We start from the raw sequence: 7,935 nt of genomic DNA, 5'->3' as shown, positions 1-7,935 counted from the left end.
ATACATATGTACATATCTACTTACTAAATTGAACGTTTCATAAAATTAACGTAATCCCGTACTTTGAATAATAAATGAATAATCGAAACAATAACTTTTTCTGTTTTTTGTTTTTTCTAACGACATAATTTTTTTATCAAAATCAAGTGAAGTGTGTTATATCGTTCATCTTACTATTAGATGTTTTTATTCAGCCGTTTTCGCGGATCATCCGTGAAGTCTGTCAAGACAGATTGACGGACCTACAGACCAATTCTTTGTTTAAACCTGTTTCTTACATTTAAGTGGCTCGCAAAATTCGTTAACATTGGACAGTCATTTTCGACCGTAAACAACGTATAAATTATTTTAAATCAGCCTAAGTGACGGAAAGTAAAAATAAATTATGCAATGTTACAACTGGTCCTCTTAACATTTACAATTTAGCTAATCGTTATGTAAATTGAGTTCCTGAAAGCACTGATTCCTCTAGGCAGATAAGCACTATTCACACGCGCGTTAATTGTCATAACTTACACGGCGACATAAGCATCACCCGTTTATCTCATTTTAACCAATAGGTAGTCATTTATTTAATATAGTTTATTTGCATTATTAATGTTTAACGCTACGCGTACACAATGTGTATCGATAAATTGATCGGGACGTCTTCGACGCTATATTTATACCTTACATCGCTGCAGCTCATTGTCAAAACGAGTAGTGGGTACTAGGCATGGACATAGTCTACATTACACATCAATAACAATATTAATATCAACGCTATTTTCAATGTTAACATTATGCTAGTTTTAAGTTTAAAACATGTACACTCTGTATACCTTTTTCTTTTTTTTTTTTTTTTGGCTTTTGGCCGTTAGAGGACTTTTTCCTACGGCCTCGATAATAAATTACAAATTACAAATTATTTTCTGGGTTTGTTCACAACCATGTTTTTATTAAAAGAAATTTATAATACACATAAATCAAGGAATGAGCTTTAATCACACTTTCTCGGCAGGAATTTTTTTTTAACAATATCATTCCTTACACTGAGTAGTGTCATATTCATCAATATCAATGATCAGGTTTTTATCCACCTGATGGCAGGAAAAATTCTCTCACAGCCGTCGGAACTAACCCGGAAGTACTATTGCCGCTTGGAAAAGTGTAAATAAGTTAAGGCAATACTCTTTTTTAATATATTTTTTCAAATTTTCTGTTGTTCGTGACCATCGCTTCACCTCCTAAGGCTGACGTGTCAATTGTTGAGATTTTTTTATAATTATCGACGAAGTCGTTGACGTATGCATCTCCAAATATCGAAGTCCACGTATGTCCACCGTGTAAAAGATGATGGGACCATTGCACCGTCTTGACTTGCTTGTTTATTGTCATGTTTCGTCTCGAAACACATATGGTCATCATATTTTGCTTTTACAAAATAAAAACAAAAACAGCATACAATTGATCTTTCGTTCGTAGCGTCGCAGTCAACACTAGTGCTCATTGTTATGAAATAAAAAGTAACACGAACTGGACACACGTATGTGACTTGGAGTCGACAGCGGTCGCGAAATCCTGATCAGACGGGTTCGCTACGGTGCTAAGTGCGACGAATAAATAGTGCATTGCTTTTTTTATTTCATAATAATATAAATTCACAATAACAGCATAGGTCCGTACGGGTGAGTCACCATCTTATCTTCTTTTTCCAACAACCTTCTTACCAACAGTTTCTGTAAATTTTGAATTATGGTGGGTCACTAATTTTTTTTCTCATTGTACATCACAACAGCTAAAGAAGTGCGTAGGATTTTCTTGATAAATTGATTTTTGGCCGAATGGCTCACTTCCAAAGTCAAACTTGCAAAATTCATAGAAAAATTGCCAAAAAATTGTTAATAACAAATGAAGGGTGCTATATAAAAAAAAATTCTATGTACTTCTATTTATACAATACATTTTTCAAGATCCAGTTAAAATTTGAAGTAAACAGGTTCAAAAAAAAAGTGTTGAGCCGATTTGCAAAAAAAGAAAATTTAGACTTATTAACTGTACATACCGAAAGTATTAATGTGAACATGAAGGTGTGATTAGAGCAAGTTCCATATTTTATATGTTATAAATTTCATTCAATGAAAACATGGTTATGAATAAAACCAGTTTTTTTGCTAAGTCAGCCCCTCCTATTTAGTGATGAGCAAAAGCAAGACCAAGACCAAGACTCTGGTAGTCTTGGTCTTGGTCTTGGTCTTGCACTTTCAGAAGATTTTCGCAAGATTCTTGCAGTCTTGCTTTCTTCTACCCTACGATAGCCCGCAAGTAACGACAGCCAGTGGCTTTTAACCACTCATACAATGTAGACTGTAGAAGATAATAGAAAGTGACTTGTCTAATCATGTGGAACATACCTAAATATCTTCTATTACACGAGACCTATTATCTACGTTCAATCAAAGTACCTACTAGAATTGTAGGTACTAGTATTATTACTGTTATTAGTATAGTATTATAATTATGTTAACTAATATAAGTTAGTCCTACGGTACTAACTGGAGTGAAAAGACCCTTCTTTATTCTTTACGTTGTTCAAACATTGCACAGGTGTACTGCAAAACTGCAAGAGTCTTGCAGTTCGGTCTTGTTTTTGTTCGAGTCTTGCGAGGTTGGTCTTGGTCTTGGTCTTGGTCTTGCATTTTTGCAAGACCAAGACGAATTTTGCTCATCACTACTCCTATTAGGGACCTTTATCATGAATTACTTACAGTTATAGTTCACGAATTATACTGAGTGAGAAAAGAGTTTATTTATTGTTAAAAAACGTATACTTGGATATGGCGATCTTTTGTTATTATTATCAAATTTCAGTTGAGCAAAATAATGATCGAGAGAATTTTGTTAATAGTTAACAAATCATATTGGGCTCAACTAAAATTTGCGAATAATAACGGAACATTTACTTCGTCCTATTCAAATATACGTTTGTTAGCAGTCAATAAACTTTTTTTCAGTGCTTATTCTAAGAGTAGCGTAAACGCCACACATATTATGACGCAGATAATTACATACAAAAATAATAACGCACTCTTTTTATCTGCTATTTCTGTATTACTGTTATTGCAGATGGGAATTGAAATTTTACTCCAGGTTTTGCACTTGATGTTGACATTTATTTACTTCCATCATGGACATCATGGAAATTGTTATTTCATTTTTAATTTTATAGTTCGCGGTAGATAGAAAATCAGTTATGCACGTCAATTTCCTCATACCTTTTCTCACACTGAAATGAAAATTTAATTGCGTATTTCTCGGAAATTTAATGAAATTAAAAGTGAAGATTAACGTCTTGATTCAACACCTGTGCTTACGAAGCGATATAAATTTGCATGAAATACAATTTAATTGTCATAAAAATCAAAAGTTTGATTCTTGAGTGTTGCCATATAAACAAATGACACCTAAAGAAACGCGAGTTCGGAATAAAAATTTCAACAAAAATACTACACTGTTCAGCGACCAACCTTTAGCACGTTTGTTTTCTGCAATTTTGCGAAAGCTTGGGGAAGAATTATACGTTTCTCAAGAGATCAATCACACATCAATTTTTATACCTATTATAGATTTCAAATGTTATTAAAACCTTGACTACCGGCCCTAGATGTAATTGCACTAATGCAATTATAGAATCTATCCTGTGCGCAAAAAGTTGGCAAAGTTGTATCTTTCATAATCTATATGAATTATCAACTGGGTTTGAAATTTATTGAGCGATCCACGATCACAAATAATTTTTCACCCGTCCCAGTCTGAGAATTTGGCGGTAATGGGTCCAGTTCAGTGCTTGCAGGATGAACATTGCCACACATGGAGTCGAGTAGAAATGAACGCCAAGAAAAAAGTAAACTTTTAATTTCGTCATTAAATATAGTGGGACCTGATAATGGATCAGATAAGTCCGGTTAAGTGACGCCAAAACACATTTGAATAAACATAAATTAGTCGGAATGAACGTGGATTGCTTAAAACCAGACGGGGTTAATTTGAATTGCACGAATGAATGAATTGAGTTCAACTCAAACCATTCAAAGTCGACTTTTCAAGCGATCTTCAAAGCACAGACTATTTGACTCATTGCAAGTACAATATGGGAACAACAGTTTGCGGGATTTTTACCAACAAGAACGTTTGTACAAACAGACTTACAATACCGGATAGAACAAAAAGACTATGATATAATATTTACGCAAGTAAAGTAATTAACTATACGCTTTTCATCATGACTATTATTATTTCTTCGAGCATCGATTTATAACCATTGGAGATTAATTATTTTTATGCATAGTTCAAGGGGTTAAGCGGAGATGTAATCGGTAGATGTGTCGATGACTCTATGAATAATGTATCCAACTGGTTCAACGAATAACAATTAATTAAAGTTGCTTCTGGTTTGGAAATACAATCTGTAAGTACAATCTCTTGTGAAGAAGGATGGGAAAAAGGAAACATCTGTAGGAATGTAGTTGGCCTTGTCATTATACAATTAATCTTGCCAAATTTGTAGAAGAGGGTAAGAACGTTCAGCTAGTTTTTGAAAAATAATCTATTCGAAAAATACAGGTTCATTCGTTTTTTATCTTCAGTTTAGAAATGGCGTGCCATAAATCGAAATTGAAAACATCGAAGTTATTCGATATTCCGCTAATTTTAAACCAGCATCATCATGTATCTGTTCGTATCATTGAGAGACTGGATTTCACGAAGCCAGAAATCCATTCGGCCAGACACCCAATCCTTTAAACCATATTGATACCACAACGGAAGGTTAAGTCAACAGTGTAAAACTACGAGAACCCGGCAATGTGAAAATCCGACGTCAACCGAAATACTTCCTTATTTCATAGATTTCCTTAAATCTAGGTTCAAATATTTGTTTTGGCCGAAAGTAGGATCTTCTGGCACGTGCGTATACAGGAGTTTCTTGGCTCGTGGAAGTTTTTCACACTCCACAAAAAATTACTATTTTATGCGCACTTGCCGCGTAAAATAAATATTATACAGTCGTTTACCTCGAAGATTAAAAGTTCCCACGTTGCTTTGACGATGTGGATCTTGAACACGTCGATATTGTATTTCGGTTATCTACAAGGAGGTAAAAAAAAATTAAGAATATATTCATTTCATTCCAGAGAGGAATCTGAACAGAAAAAAAAGAAGAAAAAACGCAAATAAATCTACTATTACACAACCCACAGGATCCTGTAGGCAAGAGTAGAGAATTCCAAACTGCACCATTACGTATTGAATAAGAGAACGTCTGAAAGAGATTTACCTGCATTTACCAAGTATATAATATGTACGTCGTCACGTTTATCTTGTATTTTCTCAAACCATTTTTCCTATTGACATATAATAAAATCATGTAGGTATATTACCCAAATGATAAAAAAGGTTGATTTATCAGTAATCAAAGTCATGAGTGATGAGAGAGATGCAGATAAAGGTTTACATTTGTAACTTTGAAATTTGTTCGTACTATAGAATGTCAATATTTGGACATTTCTTTTTCAGAAAGAGAACCGAGAAAGTGCTACGTCCAAAAATCATAGAAAAAATGTACACATAAAATGAGTTGAAAACAAATTTCCAAGGTATCGGTAAAGTTGAAAGTACTGATGTGAAAAATGTAGGGTACTACTAAAGGCGTTAAAAAAATATCGCTGTTAGTTTGTGTCAGCAGCTCAGGTAGTTATTGACTAGAGGTTATATTTAATAAAGAATCTATAGAAAGTAAAATAGAAAAGAATAAAATTTATTTATTGTATCAGGGTGGACGTTATGAAATGTAAACGAGCAATGTACAGAGTGAACAGTCTTAGAAAATAACCTAAGGCTAATGAACCAGAGAGAGAGAGGGGGAGAGAGAAGGTGAAAAAAATGCGTTTGTATATTTTGTTGACTCACAGAGGGAAAGATAGAGAGTGAGAGAAAAGAGAAAAACAGCAGCGATTGTAAGTTCATGACAGTTTGAGTATAACAAGTTCCCGGCTGTGATCAAGTAAGTTTAAGTCTTGAACTTTTGGTGACATTTCGCTATTCTTTATTACACATTATTGAATTTTTTACTCAACCTTCAATATTGTGAAGAAACCTGGAAACAAAAAAGGGTAATACTGCTTTGTGTACACAAAATCGGGGGTCATTTCCTCCAATTTATTTAAGAAAAATGAATGAATATTTTTCAATTCTGTTTTTCATATGTGATAATATAAGTCTTGAAGTATGAGAAACTTTTTTTTCATCATTTTAAAACAAAATCGCAGTGCAGTGGCTGATGAGAGGAAACTTCTTTTTGTTCTACGGACGACCACCCGCAGGTTGTAATTTTTAATCTAGAACAGAAAGCAAAGAAGATTTTAAAGGAAGATGCCAAAATCTAGCGAAGAGCGTGGATTTTTTCAAAAATATTAATTTTTACGAAAACGGTGTCAATTTGAAGGAAAAAGTGAAAAGATGTGAAAAAAAATTTTCCTTCAAATTGACGCCATTTTTGTAAAAATTAATATTTCTAAAAAATCCTACATGCTTCACCAGATTTCGGCATCTTCCTTGAAAATATTCTGCGTTGTTTGTTCTAAATTGAAAATTCTAAGCTGCGGGTGGTCGCCCGTAAAAGAAAAACAAGTTTCCTTTCATCAGCCATTGCATAGCCATTTTATTTTAAAATGATTAAAAAAAAATTTCTCGTACTTCAAACCTTACATTAACGGTATGAAAAACAAAATGTAACAAATATCAATTCAATTGAAAATGACACTTGATTTCGCGTACACAAAGCAGTATTACCCCTTGAAGTAATATTCATATTTTTCTCTCTTCTCTTGCAACTATTCAAATTTCTTCTAAAACATTACGTGGTGTGATGAAACCTGTAGATGGCCACCTTGTAGACAACATAGGATAAATTTCATGATGAGCATTACACTTAAAAGTAAATTATGATTATCTGATTGCCTCCAAGTCTTGTCGCAGTAAAAATTTTCACATGCATACATAGAAATTCATTGTGAATTTTTAAATTGAGTGAATTCCTATGTCATGCCATGGCAATCTGGAGTGGATTCCTGCGGGTGTAACCGAAATTTTGGTAAAGGGTGACGTCTCTGCATGCGAAGAAGGTCAAAATTAGAGTTGGCCCATTCTTGAATATATTTGTACATATAACGTGGGTACAATCGTGAAATTCATATTTTGGAATAATATCATCAGTTTAATGTCATTATATTATCCTATAAATGGAGCAGAACGATGTGAATGCTTGTTACGGATGTCCCACGCTGAGAATTTGAATAATCGAGTTAATGGAACGATGCTAGTGAAACAAGGAAAAATTTTTATTTTTATTTTAATCACGGGGAAAGCGTGTAGAGTCAGAGACAAATAACAGCTAGTAAATTATAAATATAATTCGCATTAACGAGATATTCTTAATTATAGGATAAATGCTTTGAAACGAATGAATTCTTGCTACCTGATATTGCCTCATATGTTGCAATGATTTGAAAGGTACGTATAGGATATATCTTTTGTCTTTTAATCGTACACTCGAAGATTCATCGATGATTGTGCATGTATGCTAATTATCAACATGGTATTGAAAAAAGCTCACGTTCTGTAATCTTGCAACTACTCAAGTTCAACGAGTATTTGCATAGTAAATAATTTCACTGAAAAAAAATTATATTTATTAACGTTACTAGAAACTTAATATAATCGATTATCGTTACAATATCGTTTCAACAATTGTTGTAATTATAAAAAAATGTGGTAGGAGTGAGTATTTGATATGATCATTTTAATTTTTTTTTAAATAGTGCGGGAGCTGGTACGCTAACTCTGTTTAAACATTTGTCTTGCGAAGAAAACAATATGCATTTTTATTTCAAGTATATA

Source organism: Diprion similis, chromosome 8 (genome assembly GCF_021155765.1).
Source record: "Diprion similis isolate iyDipSimi1 chromosome 8, iyDipSimi1.1, whole genome shotgun sequence".
NCBI classification, from domain to species: Eukaryota; Metazoa; Arthropoda; class Insecta; order Hymenoptera; family Diprionidae; genus Diprion; species Diprion similis.
Note: the sequence above shows the minus strand (reverse complement) of the source record.